The sequence below is a fragment of the Danio rerio genome, chromosome 19 (assembly GCF_049306965.1).
Source record: "Danio rerio strain Tuebingen ecotype United States chromosome 19, GRCz12tu, whole genome shotgun sequence".
NCBI lineage: Eukaryota > Metazoa > Chordata > Actinopteri > Cypriniformes > Danionidae > Danio > Danio rerio.
In genome coordinates this window covers 16,368,750-16,387,923 of record NC_133194.1, presented here as the reverse complement: position 1 = coordinate 16,387,923, position 19,174 = coordinate 16,368,750, and the positions used below count along the sequence as shown (strand labels likewise).

At 35.1% G+C, this 19,174-nt stretch overlaps 1 protein-coding gene across 11 annotated transcripts in view; it reads left to right on the top strand.

Moving 5' to 3' along the window:
• Window positions 1–1,324: 1,324 nt before the first annotated feature.
• phactr4a (phosphatase and actin regulator 4a) overlaps window positions 1,325–19,174 on the top strand; it is an 87,380-nt gene continuing 69,530 nt past the window's right edge. For all 11 annotated transcript variants that reach the window (XR_012394692.1, XR_012394686.1, XR_012394693.1 and 8 more), the window contains exon 1: window positions 1,325–1,673. The gene's annotated coding sequence lies outside the window, so the exon portion shown is untranslated. The remainder of the gene's footprint in view (window positions 1,674–19,174) is intronic.

Here is a 19,174-nt window from a genome sequence, read left to right as displayed (position 1 = left end):
CTAGTATTTAAAAAATACTTCTTATTTATTATCATTCAGATTGTTAAATATGTGAATTAGCCTGTAAGTTGGAGGTTAATTCCGCTGTGGCGACCCCAGATTAATAAAGGAAAAAAGAAGATTAATAAGCCAAAAATAAAATGAATGAATGAAAAACACACAGTCAAACTAAAATAATGTAGAAATTTCAAATATTTGCATAAAAGTTAGGCTATTATTTTCTGCCACACAGGGGGGAACAAAACCTTATGTTTACCACATCAATGGGATGGCCGTTGAGCCTGTCTTATCCTTTAAGTTCCTGGGGACCCACATCTCAAAGGACCTTTCCTGGGCCACCGACACCTCCAGCCTGGTCAAGAAGGCTCACCAGCGCCTATTTTTCTTAAGGCAACTTAAGAAGAACCAGCTTTCATCAGCTGTCTTTGTAAACTTCTACTGCTGCACAATAGAAAGCATCCTGATCAACTGCGTCACAGTCAGGTCTGGAAGCTGCTTTCTTCCTGAGTGTAAGGGACTGCAACGGGTGGTGAAAATGCCCAGCGCATCACAGGGACCACACTGCCAGCCATAGAGGACACCGTCTGCGGCGAGTACTAAGTATTATGAAAGACACCTCTCACCCTGCTCAGAGACTGTTTTCACTCCTGCCTTCCGGCAGGCACTTCAGGCTCCCCCGGACCAAAACCAGCAGACTGAGAAACAACCCCCCCCCCCCCCCCCTCCCCCCACCATAAAAAAAAAACACCCCCCCCTCCTCTAATTTATATTCCTCACAATCACTGCACTGTTTAACATTTGCACATTTAACATTTGCACACATTCATTGCACTACATTTATAATAGCAACCGGTACATATATTCATTTATTGTAAATCCCTGTTCATAGCTAATACAACCTGTATATAATGTTCACAGTACATTCACCTGTAAATATCATCATAGTTTTTCTATAACTGCACTTTATAACTTATACCTGTATCCTGCACTTGCTACTATTGCACTTCTGGTTAGACCTAAACTGCATTTCGTTGCATCTAATATATTTTTACTGATAAAGAGAAATAAAATACATTTTTGATCAATTTACTTATGCAGTGTAAACAAACAACACACAACAAACAAACAAACAAACAAGTAAACAAGTAAATAAATAAATAAGTAAATAAATAAATAAATAAAAAAAATAAAAAAATGGGATTTATGGTGGCAACCTGGCAACCTTATGATCTCGCAGGGAGGTTGTTTCTGGGTTGGATCGTTTCCTTGTCACGTGATTCGTCGGGCTTCCAGCCATGGGATGACTGAATGGCAGAGGCTCGCAGATGAGGAATTCCAGGTGAGACACCTGGCAACCCGTGATCTCTGTCTTGATCGGAGAAGCCTTTACAGAGTGAATCAACTGTTGCGGTCGATAAACACGAGTTGACATCGGGTTAAATAAATTAACTCAACGCACAATTGCGCCATGAGAGGACTCCGGATCAGGACATATTAATCCAAGAACATTTTGGATATTTATTTATCTCGTCTTGTTGCATTTTCGAGTTTGTGGATCTGACAGAGTTTGACTGACTGACAGCCGCGAGGTAACCTGAGGGGGACCTACGTTAAAAACTCCGCACTACTTCAGAAAAGTTTTATGGAGGGATTTTATTGATACATCCACACAGGTAAAACATTTTACGTTTCGCAAATGTCGGCATTAACAAGAGAATACGTTGTTTAATGTTTAGACTTGGAGTTAACGATTAGCAGCTAACTGCTAATAGCCCAACAACCTGTTGCTGTTTCAAAACATCATGAGAGAACCAGGAAATCGCAACAATAAACACCTTGATAAAGAATGTAAACATAACTTGAATGTTTTTCAACACAAACTGCTTGATGGTGGTTAATTGTGTAAGTCTGATCTTTATAAAGTTTAGATAATTATATAACCTTATTGACGTGAGTTTTGAATCTGGCTAGCATCCGTTAAATGATTCACCTTTAACGTTACATCATGTGATTATCACTGATTTATGTTCTATAAATAAGCTAAGTTTCAATCTTTAACCCCTTAAAGAGCCAGTTTGAGATGAACCTTCCTGAGTAGCAGTCGACCATAAATTCATTGCATTCCCCACATGGTTTGTGTTGTCCTGGGCAAGTTTCAGCAGGCACAGGTGGATTCAGATAGACACAGAATGAACAACCGCAGGGTTTATTTTCCGCCAAAGCTACTTTGAATCCATCCTATAGCATGGTTCTGTTATGACAGTTGTATCTGATCAAATTTCTGGGAATATAGAAGTTGCACTGCATTCATGCAAATTACTTTGAAACTGAAATAAACTTTGTTCTTGCTAGTCATTTTATTTAGATTTTTGTTTTCTGGACAAACGAAGATACGTGGCCTGGTTTTTATTGACTCTTGGGTAAATCATAAATGGAAATGTAGCTATGTGTGCAAACGCTGCAGTGATTTTGTACAGTAAATGGCCTAGTTGAGGCTTGACCGTGTCCCATTTAAACTCTATTCATCTTGTCAGTGCATTTAACAATGACTGTCAAACAATGAGGGGTTGTTTAGTTGATGCCAGAGCTTTTGATGGTCTTTTGGGTGATGAAGTACAATGCGAGCATCCTAAAATCATTTAGCTAAACCAGGGTTATTAGCTGAAAATCAAACTAGTTAACATAAAAACAGCTAGAACAAGTAAGCTTTTCCAAAAAAAAAAAAAAAATAAAAAATTCCAATATGCATGTTAAGCAAAATGAAAGTATAAATCTAAAAACTAATTCCTATTTAATTAAAGTAAAAATTCAGAAGCCAACCAAAATGTCAAAATAGTCCACATGTCATGATGGTTCAATGGTTCTGTTATGATATTGTGAGAACATTTTTTAAATAAAGACTTAATTCAACAGTTTATTTTCTTCAGTGTCAATTAAGGACAGGCGTTCATGAGAAAGCAATACAGCGTAGATGAGACTACTCCGAATAGAACACAGCTGAGATCTACACTTCTAACTACAAATCTAGTGGTGTTGTTCCATCCACACAAGATTGCGACACTGTTTGTGAATGTTTGATGGAAGAATAGATACACAGAATATCAGAACTATGTTATTAGCTATAGAATATGAAGTTTTAGTTGGCGAACGATGGCTTTAATAAACATGTTGCAGACTGTTCATACTGGAGGACAGTTACTTTACAGACTGCAAATAAGATGTTATTTAAAAACCCATATGACCTACTTTATAAGGTTTCTTTTAATGTGTTTATACATCATTAGGCTGAGTTGATGGTTAACTTGAGAAGGTTTAATGGCTAATGAGAGGATTCAGACTGTGAGTTTATGTGATTTTTACTCACAAAGGCATTTGTTCTGTTATCTCTCTTTCTGATTTTTTAATACTTTTAATAATAATATGTTGACTGCATTGATATTTTGCAGAAGAAAAAATATATATGTACAACGTAGGCTTTGCATTTACAATTCAAAAGATCAGATATTCAGTAATATTTCATTCATTCATTCATTCATTCATTCATTCATTCATTCATTCATTCATTCATTCATTCAGACTAAATGTTAATCATCTGTTCATCTGAAAATCCCTTCTATCTGTTTTCAACATTGGAAAAACCAAAGACTATAGAAGAGACTTTGGAAAAACTCAATAAAACAGCATATTAGAATGATTTATAAAGTGTAATGATGCTGAAAATGAGCTTTGCTGTATGTTATTGACACCAAACATTTAAATCCTATATATTTCTTCTATACTTTAGATTGTATCATAAATCTGAATAATTTTATAGATGATTGTGATTCAAGCTCAGCTATCAGCTATAGCATTCATTCATTCATTCATTCATTCATTACTTCCTATCTTTTTTTCTTTCTTTCCTTCATTCCTGTAATTTAGCAATATTTAGTAAAATCATTGTTTTTCCAGTCATTTATGGAGCTTGTCAAGTTGACAACCTCTTTTTCTCTTTCACAAAAAGACTCTACTATACACTTATTACCTTTCTCATTTAGCAATTCCCTGCAAATGTCAACTTGCCATGAAAATAATTAAGTTTTTGCCAAAATATTGAAACTGTTACTGCATTTATTTGTGTAAGCAAGTATTTTACAGTGCTTTAAAAACACTTAAAAAAAAAAAAAGCTATTATATTTGATTAACCAAAATCACACAAGTGCCAGTTTCACATCTGTCACATACATAACGGTGAGGCGTCACATCCATAACGAAGCTTTTTCCTCATAAATGCAAACAATGTAAAATAAAATAAAATCAATCGTGTTTGTTCTATAGTGAGCCAACTCTTATCCTTTTTGATTAACATTATTTCCTTTGGGTTGTGCAGTTTAATTTATAGAATTATTAACTGATAACTTGCTAACTTTTTTCGTCACATCCATAACGCATGATTATTTCACTCATTTAAAATCTAATTTTTTTACTGATCTTATCTTTTTTCTGATTCCGTAACTCTGTGAAGTTAACATATACTTTCTCTGTGAATTTATGCTTTAAGATTTTACTGCAAATGTTACATCCATAACACTGGAATTGCTCTTTTGGGCCATGTGTTTGCATTTGCAAGCGTCAGGCTGAGGCTTCAGCTACTAATTTAATTTGTACTTTAAACTCTCACAGCTATGTAAATACCTAAGTGTCACTGCAGGTCGCTTTACACAACCAGTCAGTCCGGTTCTGTCTTTTTTTTGTGTGTGTGTGTTTCAGCACACTGGAGTTTCCTCACTACAGGGACATTTCTTTCATTTATGTGGTTAGCTATATTTGATATTAGTCCTGCATTCCACAATTGTCCTGTCCACTTCACAACACCGCATGTCATGTGACTGCTCTTGTATTTTGAATAATGCCAGTAAAATGGCGGCCCAATGTGTTCTTTGCACTTGTTTCCTGCTCTAGAAGGAGGTGTTATAAAAGTCTAGGACTGTCAGTCTATGTGTACATAATGCATGTGCTGATTATTTTGTTGCTTTTTACTTATGAGAATAATATTGTGAAATTTACTGCATTGTAAAGGGCCTTGCTTGTTTACTGAGGGATTAATGAGAGTTTCTGTTTAGAAAAGGGTTTGAAATTAGTGCAACATTTGCTGCAAATTTGAATATACCTGTAGATGAAAGCTTTTATTTGACTATGGGCAGGGCTGCCAGAGAATTGTCAAAACACAACTCTGAGAGTCGGTTTTTCCTTAGAGGTCATTTGTCTTGACATGTCCTCTCTGAGCATGTATTCAAGCTAACTGCTGTGCTGCATTTTTTCTAGACAGCGTACAGTGTTTAGGAGTTGTTTGACCAGTTTGATTAAACAGGTTGGATTGTGTGCTTTACAAATTATCCTAATAGTACTCTGGTAAAATTTAGTTAGAGTAAATATTCAGAACACATTTTTATGCACTTAAAAAGTACAGATTGATGAAATTTGTGTTTTTTTTATTTTGTTTGAGAGGAAATTTTTTTTTTAAACTGCTTATACTGATAACTATAATTAAACACAGGGTGTCCGCGGGGTGTTAAACATATTAAAAGTTCATAAATCAATGTAGAGAAATTTAAGGCCTTTAAAAATCTTAAATGCTATTTTGATATCATTTTTGGATATACAATGTATAATTGTATGACAACCGCGCCTATCATGCACGTCACACACTCTAAAATAGACCTGCAACTAACAATTATTTAATAGATTAATCTGTCGATTATTTGTTCGATTAATCGATGAATCAAATAAAAAAAAAAGAAAAATTTATTTCAAATAGTTTATTAAAAAATAGATAAAATAAAAAACTAAGTAGTTTTGTCCTGTTTTCAGTCCAAATATCTAAATATTTTGAAATCAACATACATACTAGACAGACACATGAAATAGCATAAGAAAATATGTCATGTTTTCTGAAAAAAAAACCCACCTACAAATTAAGTGATAGTTTGCTTAAAACAAGTTAATTTATTTGTGAAATACTTTTTTGTGTGGTAAGAAAAATAATCTTAATGAGATATGATCTCAAACAGAAGTTTTACCAGTTCACATAAATGTGTAAGTGATCGTGATTAGGGCTGCAACAACGAATCGATTAAATCGATAAAAATCGGAAAAAAAAGAACAGTCTAGCTCAGTGCGGAGCGGATTAAGCACAGCACCTCTCCGTCTCTCGCACACTGATACAGAGTTCAGCGACTCAAAGAAGACATGGATGATGCGGAAGAATCACTACAGAATCCTACTTTTGTTCCGTTTTGAAGTGAGAATCGTAAAGTCCCTGTTGCTGGTGTTTTGTGTCTGGCGCTGAGTAGAAAAAGACAGCGGGGTTAAGCTGGTTTTGTTTTCGGGATCCTGACACATTCAGTGATGGACGGCATTAACTCAAAAAACTCTTACCCTAAAAAGATCTAAACTGTGTTTCCTACAAAAAGACAAAGCTGGTTATGTTTTACAGCTGTCTTTTTCTTTTTTTTCCGCTTGATATTATGAGCACTGCCCCGTTCAAGCAGTCGCAGTATGCGTTTAGCCGGGAGAGCTCCAGCTCAGCTCTCAGTAAGGGACTGTCAAAAAAGTGCTTATTTTATTCTTTTCGAAAACAAAACCAACTTAATTCCGCTGAAAGACATGTCATATTATCACAATTATGCAGCGTTTTAACCGCCTAATACTTCATTTATGTTTTAGATATGTAAATACACACAAGTAGTAGTAAAACAACACATTTAGAGTTTGTAAAACACACAAGGAAGTCTAACAATCCATTTAAAAATAATTTGCTGATGTGTTTATTCATATCAGATACACATAATGAAAGTAACTATAAAGTTGAATCTACTTCTCTAAGTTCACCATCACTTATGAATGTACCTGCTGAATCTTGCGTGTTCTGCTTTTTATGAATGAGGCAGTGGCGGCTAGTAAACATGGATATGTCCATCTCGCGTTACAGATCACGATCACTTAAATGTTTATGTGAATTGGAATATCAGGTGATGACATGATGACATGAGCAAGCGTGTCAATATGTAGAATTAACACAGAAAAAACTAAATAAAAGGAATTCATCTGTCATACATCACTGTATTGGCAGCGGTGTGTCACATGACAAACATGATGCGTCGCCACGAAAACATTAAGGGTGAATGTCCTAAAAAAACGAACTCCCGGGCCAGATAGAATCTTTTAAACTCTGCAATGAAAGAGTTAATAACAGCAGTAAAGCAGCAGTGGTTTAGTTATTTTGCATTGCAAGACTAAAGACACATTTTTATTCACTCGCCTTTTTTAGATCCTATATTGTGCCATCTGTTGTCGTGCATATAGCTGCACTGCAGAAAACTTTTCTTACTTAGTCATTTTGTCTCGTTTCCAGTCAGGGCCGGAGTGGGACTCCTTTTCAGCCCTGGAGTTTCAAGCCTCAGACCGGCCCACCTCAGTTCACGACTGACTATATTAAAATAAGGTCATTCCAATTCAGTTTCTAATTACACTATCATGTCTTTTTTTGAGAAAACAGCTGCTTTAGAACCTTAAATGTTCAACAACCCTAACAGTATTATATGTCTTAACAATAAAAATGAAAAAAAAAAAAATATATATATATATACTCAGACGAAGATCAAACCCGGGTCGGCAGCCTCGTATTCTAACTTGCTAACCACTGGACCACAACAGTTGTATATTGAGAAGTGACTCATCTGAGTTAAATCATCAACCTGCAGGCTGGTTATATATAAAAAGAGCAGAGCTGCGGTAAAATAATGAATAAGAAGACTGTGGTCAAGTAAATAAATAAATTATTTTAAAAAGTGTGACTGCTGAGAGCAACAGATTCTATAAATTATTTTAAAAAGTGTGACTGCTGAGAGCAACAGATTCTGGAGCTAGGGACACCGGCCCTCGCGGCCAAAAAACAGGCCGGCCCACCGGGAATTCTCCCGGTCCTCCTGATTAGCCAATCCTGGCCTGTTTCCAGTTCAAATATCTAAAAAATCTTACATCAAGACCACACAAGAAAAATGACATGAGAAAATGAAGTGATGCTAAAAACTTCTGTTTGAGATTATATCTTATTAAGATCATTTTTGTTACCCCATTGGCAAATAATTTTACTTGTTTTAGAGCTGCACAATTAATCGGTAAAAGATCGCGATCTCTATTCGACCCCCTAGACGATCTTAATCCAGCATTTCTACGATTCTGCCAATCATATTTTCAAGTTCAGGAGAGAAGAAAAGGCAATGCACGAGTCTGTTTATTGTTTCACATACGTTGCTCAGTGGCATTGACACCTCTAAATGATGTTAAATGAGTCACATAATGTATTTATAAGGTATAATTCACCTAAAATTGTCATTTTTGTCTTCTTATAATGATATTTACGCAGCCGGGAGATCACACGTGACGAGCTGCTGGCCGTGAGCTGTTATCACAGAGAGGGCGTGCGCGAATTCTACCTAATGATATAGTGAACAGAACCATATGTTGCGAGTAACAGGCAATACAGTTGTAAATAATGTTCTGTTTGTGGCACAGAGTGATCGTTTGGGAGTTGCGCAAAGTATGAACAAGCACTTAGCAGTCAAAATGAAACCGAAAGTGTGCATTTCATTTAAATGATCATATCGCATTTTAGAGTTATGATTACGTCAAGCATTTGATGTTTTTTTTTCTTTCATAGCGAACTCACGGTTGTGCATGAAAATAAATGTTTACTGTGTCAGTTTAACTACTCTAGCCTATATATTGTTGTTGAATATAATCTGATAATGGCAAATGTCTGATTTTTTATGACAGATTGCAAGCATATATCTCAAACATAATAATTCAACATCATAATTAATATAAGTAGAATATAATTATTTATAAAAACCAGTAGACCACATAATATTGTTATCGATGTTGTGCCATATGTTTGCTTTTACCATACTTTATTTTACATATACAGAATCGTGAGAAAATTGTGATCTTTATTTTAAGCAAAAAAATCTCGATTCTCATTTTAGCCAGAATCGTGCAGCTCTAGCGTGTTTTAAGCAAACAATCACTTAATTTTAAAGTTAAGTGACATCTCATGCTATTTCATGTGTTTAGTATGTATCTTCATTTAAAAACATGTAGATATTTGGATTGAAAACAGGACAACTAGTCCGTTTATTATTATTATTTATTATTATTATTATTATTATTATTATTATTATTATTAGTAGTAGTAGTAGTAGTAGTAGTATAACAGCTCAGGCATGAGCTTTTTTGAACAAAGGGTTGTTAATGCTTTTCTTGTTTTGGTTTTTATCCGATTAATCGAAAAATATTATCGACAGATTAATCGATTATTAAAATAATCGTTAGTTGCAGCCCTAATCGTGATCAATAACGTGAGATGGGCGTCGCCATGTTTACTTGTGGCCGCATGTTTGCCTCATTTATAAAAGCAGAGCACGCAGGATTGAGCACGTAAATTCACCAGTTACTTCCCAAATACATGCAAGTAAGTGGCTGGTGAACTTAGAGAAGAGTAGATTTAACTTTATAGTTACTTTCACTATGTGTATTGTGTATCTGATATGGATAAAATGCATTGGCAAATTATATTTAAATGGATTGCAGAGCTGCATGTAGAGCTGCACAATTAATCAAAAAAGATTGCGATCTCGATTCGACCCCCTAGACCAGGGATGGACAAACTTGATCCTCGAGGGCCGGTGTCCCTGCAGAGTTTTGTTCCAACACCTGAACAAACTAATCAGTGTCTTCAAGATTACTTGAACTCTATAGGGAGGTCTGTTTGAATAGGGTTGGAGCTAAACTATGCAGGACACTGGCCCTCCAGGATCAAGTTTGCCCACACCTGCCCTAGACGATCTTAGTCCAGCATTCCTACGATTCTGCCAATCATATGTTCAAGTTCAGGAGAGAAGCAAAGGCGGCTGCATGAATCTTTTCATTGTTTCACATGCATTGCTCAGCAACATGAACACCTCCAAATGATGTTAAAAGAGTCACATACTGTATTTATAAGGTATAATTCATCCAAAAATTAAATTTTTGTCTTCATATAATGATGTATTCGTGGCCAGGAAATCGCACATGATTTGAGCTGCTGACTGTGCGAGCGTGCGCCCTGCTTAATGATAGACGCGCGCGTGAACTGAACCCGCATATGTGGTGAGTAACAGGTAATAAAGTTGTGAATAATATTTAGTTTGTGGCACAGAGTAATCGTTTTAGAGCCGCGCGTGAAGTATGAACAGCACACGGCTGAAAATTAAACCGAAAGCGTGCACATCATTTCAATAATCATATCACATTTTAGCGTTATAATTAAGGGTGTCACGATTTCGATTTTAATCGAAAATCGATCGAAATTTATGCTCGATTTCGATTATCGAATCAAAATATAGAATCGTCGATGCTGCCACGCCCCCATGTCACATCAGCTTGGCTTGCCAAGCGGGAAAAAACACGCTTGTTGAAGTGCTTGTTAAACTGTGCAGACGCAGGAGACCCGTCGACAGAGCTTAAACCTTCAGGGCTCGACAAGGACTGCCCGATAGCCCGGAGCCAGCGTGCGAGACGCTCGGGCCAGTGTACAGTGCTGCCTCACACATAGACGTTTGTTTCGGAATCTGTCTCGTTTCCCCCGTTAGTTTGTTTGGCATTTATCCAGCAGTTGCGCTCGCATCCGCGCCAAATCAGTCCGAGATCCCCTGAATGAGACGGTCTCTGTCCTACTGAGCGGATCGACCCAGGCTATATCACAGTGTATTATGATCGTGTAATAGCCATATATACGGCTATATGAAGAGAGAATGATGAGCGGGTGAGATGTCATTCTTACCGGTAAATGCGAAAGTGGAAGCATGCTGAAATATTACTGAGAGCTGTTTATCCAGCCTGATCTCGGTTTATCCGTCAGGAAAATTGACCGAAATTACTATCTGTTAATTTTTCCATGTTTTAATCGTATAGTATGTTGTATTAGGCCTGTCCAAGGCTGCAATTATTTCATCATAAATACAAATTATGAAATGTTGCACTATAAAATAACTGTTCAAAAGTAGTTTATCATTTAATTTATTCATTTATTCCAGTGATTTTAAAGATGAAATTTCAGCTTCATTACTCCAGTCACATGATCCTTCAGAAATCACTAATATTAATTATTATTATATTTATTAATGGTAATAGTAATAAAAGCAATAATGCCTGGAGTAATAATTTTATTTGAAACTACATACAATAACAAAGTAGTTATTTAAATTTTTTTTGTAAATATTTAACAATTTAACATTTTTTACATTTAATAAATGTAGCCTTGATGAACTAAATAAGTTTTCTTAAAAACATAAGACTGTAAACTGTACAGTAGGCTACAAATAATTAATTTGTTATTAATTAATTAATTATTCATAATCGAAAATCGAATCGAATCGTGACTTAAGAATCGAATCGAGAATTTGGAGAATCGTGACACCCCTAGTTATAATTGCGACAAGCATTTAATGTTTTTTTCTTTCATAGCGAACACACAGTTGTGCATGAAAATAAATGTTTACAGTGTCAGAATAACTACTCTAGCCTATATAATGTTGGTTTTACCAGTGAATTAAAGGGTCTTATAATGTTGTCAATGACAGATTGCAAGCATAGGACTATATCTCAAACATAATTCAACATCAGAATTATTATGAATAAAATAGAATTATTTATACAAACCAGTAGACCTACACACAATATTATTATTATTTTTACCATATGTTTGAGAAAAAAGCAATAATAATTGCCGACTCATATTAACCTTTATTTTACAGAGTCATGAGAAAATTGTGATCTTTATTTTAAGCAAAAAAAAAAAATCACGATTCTCATTTTAGCTAGAATCGTGCAGCTCTAGTAGGCTACTTGGGTACATAATGTACAGCTTACCATTTGTTGGTGGTAATTAAAGCAAACAAACAAACAAGTAAGCCACTGCATTGTTTAGGTCAAGGGTGTCCAAACTTGGTCCTGTAGGGCCGTTGTCCTGCTTATTTTCAACCCCAATTAGACACACCTGAGTCAGCTAATCATTTCTATGTGTACTAGAAACTTCAGGTGTGTTAAAGCAAGTTTGGCGACCTCTGGTTTAGGTGCATAGCACATATGATGCACAAAGCAGCATAGGATTATTGATTTATAATGTTTTCTGAATCGTGTGCCGACTTGGCATGGTTCAGTATAAGATTCTGATGGTATGATAAAAATATCACAGTTTCACGGTATTGTGATTACTGCTGTAAAAGATATTCTTTTCAGATATATATATATATATATATATATATATATATATATATATATATATATATATATATATATATATATATATATATATACATATATATATATATATATATATATATATATATATATATATATATATATATATATATATATATTTTTTTTTTTTTTTTTTTTTTTTCCTTTGAAAACAATATTTTTTTATTTTTTGAAACATTTATAATATTTTGTAACATTAAACATGTCAGGCTAAATAAATCAAATGAATCATTGACTGTCTTCATTTAAAAAACAGATTTCTTTACAATTTAAAATAGCATCTTTGGATATATTTTCTGCTGAAGATACTGTTTTACTAAAAAAAAAATAATAATAAAATTAAATAAAAAGTCTTACACATACCTTATGAACAGTATTACAGAAAATGTTGGTTGTTTTAAATCCTTGACTTTTCTAAATCTCGGTATACATTGAAAACGGTTATCGTCCCAAGCCTAGTGCTGACCAGTTGATTTTCATGTAGAGGGTCCTTTGTCTGTTGGAGATACTGTTGCTTTAAAAAAAACTAAATAAAATAATTGTAAAAAAACATGTCAAAAAAAGAAAGAAACTTACATACTTAGGAACTTAGGAACAGTATAAAATAACATTTTTGTGGTTTTAAAATCTTGACTTTTCCAAACCACAGTAAACCTTGAAAACAGTTAACACATAACTAACATAAACGTGTCCTTGTTGTGTAGTTATGCATTTAATTACTCCGTAATGTTAATTAATTAAATGCACTTGCCATATGGTTAGGGTTAGAATGCGGGATACATTTAGGGTTAGTTAGAGTTAATGCGTGTAATTGTGCCTAATTAATTAGTAAGTACATGGAACATATAAAACTAGGAAATATAAGCGTTACCTAACATATTCATTTCGTATTCTGGTGTGTAACAAGGCGTATGTAGTAAAATGTTATGTATACAAATGTCTGTCATTTATTTGCATGCCTCACAGTATATTTTAATTCATTATGCTGTCTAACCCGATTAAAGTTTGTTATTTGAAAGTTTGCAATTTAAAAGAAAAATGAATTTTTTTTTTTCTTCCCCTTTTGGGGAAAATATATTTTGCATAGTCTAGGATTTAGTCAATGATGATTATGATATTCTTTAAGAATATTACAATTAAACATTAAAAATTATAATATTAATGATAGTGTCTTTACTTTTTTTGATTGTGTTTTTAGTGTGGACTCCTGACTCCAAAAGATTTTCATATTCTTCATTTTGAGTCTATAACATTATAAATTGCATTGACATATCAGGAAAAAAGTACAAACACATTAGACCATATTAGACAGATTCTTAAATGCAAAATGGCATTTATTAACATAAATAGCATTATTCTGTTTTGCGTTTGACATGAGGATGATGTCAATGTTTACATATGATAACATATTCACATCTGCAGGGCGCTGAACTATTTCAAAAGACAATTACATAGGTTATGTCATACTGTTGTGTTGCAACTGGCCTATTACCTTAAAATTTCTAAATTTTAATCTATTATTGATGCCAATTATAAATTTGACATTCTCTTTGCCACTTGCCATGGACTACTGTGCTGGAGAGTAAAAAAATAACAAACAACAGCTGATAGCATCTGTTTGTTTTGCTATTAGCAGGATATGGTTTCATTAATATTGTCATGCATGGCTGACACATCCTTTTCTTTACTCATGACTGATCCTAAAATCATCCATGCAAATATGGTTTCTAACATCTCACCATTTCATGTTTCACTGATTAAGTTGCTAAGATCAAGCAGAAGAACAGTGTTTTATAAATATATATTTAAAAAAATATATTTAATATGTCTATACTAATACAATTTGTCCTTTAATGCAAAGAGTCAGATTTATGAACTGCATCTTTAAAAACTCAAGTATGCACAGAACAACACAAGCATTTGTAGCAAATAAACAAATGCAAATATCCCACTCGCTTTCTGAGCCTTGTCGTGCAAGTGCTTACAGCCTTATGATTGGTCATATGCTCAACAGAAAGAGCAGCGATTGGCTGTTCACTGATAAGTGACACTGATTACCGGCATTGGTGATCCCAGGGGATCCATGATAGACGCTGTGGAGAAAACTTGCAGTCTGCCGACATGCGCTCTTGTATGGATCCACAAGTATCGCTGTAACGGCTAAGAGGAGAGGACGTTACCTCACGGAAACAGGTCAAAGGTCCAAAATAGGCTTGCCACGATAAACGGTGTTGACTGTGTTACCGGTTTTAAGACCCAACACCGGAGACATAACTTTTTCACTGGTATTCGTTTTTTTAAATTAAATATTTATTTGAATTAAATGGAAAATATAATTCTAAATAATTTACTTTAGATGAGAGCATGCACTGTTATTAAAATCTGAAAATAGCTACAATGCGTCATTTGTCAATTATCACGTGAGGAGAAGTAGAGGAGTCGAATTTACAGAAAGAGAATGGTGGACGATTTAGTTTCAAAACAAAATGCATAAGCGCCTGTTTGGCAATATTTTGGGTTAAACCAAATGCAAAAAGAGAACCTGAAAACTTGAATGAGGCAATCTTCAAACTTTGCCTGACAAAGGTGGCAGCATCTGGAGGAAACTCAACTAATTTGTACGCACCTTCAACGCACCTATGCCTACTTGATTTGTTCTGGGTGGGTTGCAGGTAGATAAGATTAATAGCCATGAATACGCTTGGCATACTCTCATTTTAAAAAGTCATGTGACCATCATCTCACAATGTTTAATAATAAATAATCTTTAAAAAAAAAAAAAAAATTAGTTTTTAAAACGAGTGATTTAGCAATGCCACGCCATTAATAAGCCAACTGCAGAGAAACAAAGCAACCATCGCAGCAACCATAGTGATCAATTTTTCCGAAGTTCAGCTGTTCTTTTTTGCACTTGATTATTATGCATTTAATGTAAAAAAAATTAAAATCAATAATGAATAGGCCTACAAGAGTGTATCCAGTATGTATGTGTGTGCATCTTTTATCAATAAAGCCGCTCTCTTCAAAAAACAAAAGTTGCATTGTCTGTCTGGCAATACTTCAGCTTTTAATCAAATGAAAATTTAATTTAGATAAGCCAATATTAAAAAATTGTAGTAAAGTAACTGTGACGTGCAGCCACACAATGAATCTGATCTTATCTCTCTCTCTCGCTGTCATCCATTGATACAGACGCCACACAAGTCAAGTTGCAAAACTGAGGCCGGTACCAGCTGACAGGTAGAATAGCTGAAGCCTTTGCGAAATCTGTCAAAATACAGCACTAAAATGAACAGGCATAAATGTCTTTGAGCCAAAAAGTCTATCTGTAGGATATCTGTAAAAACGCAATCAGAGCCAATGTTATGTAGAAGTTGTGTCGTCTAATAATTATATTAATTCCAATAAAATGAAAACCAAAATAAACCATTCATTACATTTTTTCGTTTGATAAAAATATACAGAAACAAAAAAAGTAAAATAAATCAAAGGGTGGCTAGTTTGTATTAATGTGTTTTAATATGAATAAAAATATGCTCAGTCTATTTGAGCTTAGTGGTTATATACGCTGCCAATAGGCAAGTCATTTAAGGGTGCTTTCACATCTACACTTTTTTTTCGTAACCTGTCTCGTTTACCCAGTTAGCGCGTTTCGTTTGGCATATGTGAAACCACCAATCGCTCTCGGATTCGCGCCAAATCAATCGCTCTGAGAACACTTGAATGAGGTGGTCTCGGCTCGATTAAAACGAACTCTTGAGCGGATCGAATGCAGTGAGAAAGCGATACGATCCGAGCGTGGTTGTATCACTGTGTTTCATGGATATTTAATAGGCATACAACTACATGAAGAGAGAATTATGAGAAGGCCGGGAAGTTTCGCGAGTCTCCGGATACCCGCAAACAATGTGATAATCTCCTGGTTATCTCGTGTCTCCCTCCCAGTCCTCAAATATACTACGTCACACACTCTTCTCACCCCTCCCCACCACATCTCTCCTCACTCTTCAGACTCGTGGCGCGCACCTTGTCAAACACCACCAAACCACCACCTCTCCTGACAGCTGAGCGGGACTCCGCAAAATAATCCCTGAAACTCTGACCAATGTGAGGAGAGTTTACTCACATGTGACTTGTTTTAGCTCTTTTGGTCCGATTAGAAACTCTGCAGTGTGAAAGCGAACCGCTTTTTCAGAGCAAAGAGCAACAATATAACATTTGTAATCTCTGTTTTGGAACAACTGAATCAATTCACAGGTGTGAAAGCACCCTAAAACATGCACTGGAAATACACCAGAGCTCTAATCTATGCAGTGTGTAAACTTACAGGGAGGTGTTGGTCAGTAGTCATACTGCGCACCTAATTATTGAACTCCAATATCTCTGAGGGATATTATGTTACCAGATTGCCAATATTTACTTGAGAGATTTTACAAATAAAAGTTATTTTAAAAAGGAACAACAAGCAAATAGCAAAACAAAAAAAAACTGGTCCCGTGGAGTTCAGCAGTCTTGTCATCTTGCTAGTGTATACTGTGTAGTGTAGGCTATAGCGCCCTTATGCAGCACATATTGGCAATTCCCGCAAAACTGAAAGTAAAAGTATAATAAGCACACATTTATAAGCTGTTTTAAAGCAGAAATAAAGAGGAAATGAGAAAATCCCCAAGGTGATACCGGTATTACTGGTGTTCTCACATGTCGATTAACCGGTGGGGAAATTTCCTTATCATCACAACCTTAATCCACAGTGTGTGATAGAGAGAGAGAGAGAGAGAAATGAAGTTTGGGAGAAATCTGAGCTTTCAAGTAAAGGAACCAATCATTATTCAAATACATTGAAGATCAGTCATGTCAAATAAAACATTATGAAGTTAAATGACATAATTTCCCCATACTAAAAAAGTGTAAAGCAGATTGGTTAGTTCTAGTTGTATTAAATTGCCATGCGCTAGCAGTATTCTGGAAAGTTGAGATGTTTTCTACTTGGTGCACCTGAAAAATGTGAGCGCGTCATGTGCGCACCACTTGCACACCATTTGCGTGTTGCTCCTTATTTGTGCACGCAAGTTGCGCACCTTGATGAAAGTAACAAACTTACATCCTAAGCTTATTGCAATTCCTTAAAGGTGGGTGCTCGGCAGCCACATTTGAATAAAATTATAGCAAAAAACTTCATACCATTTTGTTTTAGTTCAGCCTCTCCAGATTTGCATACAAAGCACACTGCAACAACTTTATACTACAAGCTCTATAATAGAAATCTTAACAGAGATCAGAAAAGCTGAAGGCAGAAGGCAGTTCACTGGCACACTTAAATTATTTATTTAAATTTACATTTAGTCATTTAGCGGAGAGAGGGAGAGAAAGTGCTTTTACAGGTGGTGTTGTTTTTTTGTTTTTTGTTTCTTCCGGGGTTTTCACCTTTATTTTTAATAGGACAGTAGAGAGAATTGACAGGAAAGCATGGGGAGCAGAGAGAGGGGAAGGATCGGCATAGGACCGCGAGGCGGAATCGAACCCGGGTCAGCGTGCATGTGTCGACGCACTAACCACTACACCACTGGCGCAGACGGTGTTGGTTTTGTTAACCTGGTTAATGTGCTCTCGGAAGAGAAAGGTTTGTAGTTGTCGAACTTGTCGTTAACCCTAAAGGAACCTCCCCTGCGCCTGTCAAACATTCTTCATTCATTCATTCAAAATTTTTAGCTGCGTGCTGCAGACGTTTATGACAACACAAAAATCTTTCGCCAAGACTATTTGTTTCTATTAGTTTAAATAATCAGTGGAGAAATGCATTTAGTTTTGCTAGTTTAGTTAATTTTTACCTGCAACAAGGAGTTTATTGCTGTTTCTAAATCATGATGTGCCTTTTCTAATTTATAATTAAAACCAACAGGAACAAATAGTCTTGGAGAGTTGGATGAATGGAGTATGATTGACAGGCGCAGCGGCAGGAAGAGCTGAACTAAACATGAATTTAACCACTTGAATATTTATCTGTACTTCACATGAAACTATAAAATGGCTTCAGAACATTTCGGATATAATAGGTCTACATGACAACATTCCAGTGCCCTGTAATAGTCTACCTTCAAGGCTTTTGTTGGCTTAAATATTACACAGAATATAGCGCACATGCGCAAAACAAAACAATAGAAAAAGTATAGGATTTTTTACATGGAGTGAAAGACTTATGTTTAGATATCTTTGATATGTGCACTGTCTAATGATTGTGCACAATACATAGATGTTAATGTGTAACTAAAAAAAACATATAAAGCTGATTTAGTTGTTTATGAATCACACAACTGTGGTATACAGGATAACTTATAACAACAATCTAATTGTGACATAAAATACTGTTTCATATTTACATTGACTGTGTTTCGTTTCTATTCTACAATACTTTTTGTTGTGTTACTATTTATTTAAGTGTGTTCCTTTTTGCTCTGACGATGTAGCTACAGTTGATGTCAGAATTATTAGCCCCCATGTTTATTTTTTCCCCAATTTTTGTTTAACTGAGCGACGATTTTTTCAATACATTTCTAAACAGAATAGTTTTAATAACTCATCTGTAATAACTGATTTATTTTATCTTTGCCATCATGACAGTTAATAATATTTGACTAGATATTTCTCAAGACACTTCTATACAGCTTAAAGTGATATTTAAAGGCTTAACTAGGTTAATTAGGTTAACTAGGGCGGTTAAGGTCATTAGGCAAGTTATTGTATAATGATGGTTTATTCTGTTGACTATCGAAAAAATATTTGGCTTAAAGGGGCTAATAATTTTGTCCTTAAAATGGTGTTTAAAAAATTAAAAACT